Source organism: Bison bison, unplaced genomic scaffold (assembly GCF_000754665.1).
Source record: "Bison bison bison isolate TAMUID 2011002044 unplaced genomic scaffold, Bison_UMD1.0 scf7180017864535, whole genome shotgun sequence".
NCBI classification, from domain to species: Eukaryota; Metazoa; Chordata; class Mammalia; order Artiodactyla; family Bovidae; genus Bison; species Bison bison.
The window spans coordinates 14004908-14005486 of NW_011495084.1; positions in this window are offsets into that span (position 1 = coordinate 14004908).

Consider the following 579-nt stretch of genomic DNA (forward strand, 5'->3'; position numbering starts at 1 on the left):
CTGGCTTACTTCACTCTGTATAATAGGCTCCAGTTTCATCCACCTCATTAGAACTGATTCAAATGTATTCTTTTTAATGGCTGAGTAATACTCCATTGTGTATATGTACCGTAGCTTTCTTATCCATTCATCTGCTGATGGACATCTAGGTTGCTTCCATGTCCTGGCTATTATAAACAGTGCTGTGATGAACATTGGGGTACACATGTCTCTTTCCCTTCTGGTTTCCTCAGTGTGTATGCCCAGCAGTGGGATTGCTGGATCATAAGGCAGTTCTATTTCCAGTTTTTTAAGGAATCTCCACACTGTTCTCCATAGTGGCTGTACTAGTTTGCATTCCCACCAAAAGTGTAAGAGGGTTCCCTTTCCTCCACACCCTCTCCAGCATTTATTATTTATAGACTTTTGGATCGCAGCCATTCTGACTGGTGTGAAATGGTACCTCAGAGTGGTTTTGATTTGCATTTCTCTGATAATGAGTGATGTTGAGCATCTTTTCATGTGTTTGTTAGCCATCTGTATGTCTTCTTTGGTGAAATGTCTATTTAGTTCTTTGGCCCATTTTTTGATTGGGTCATT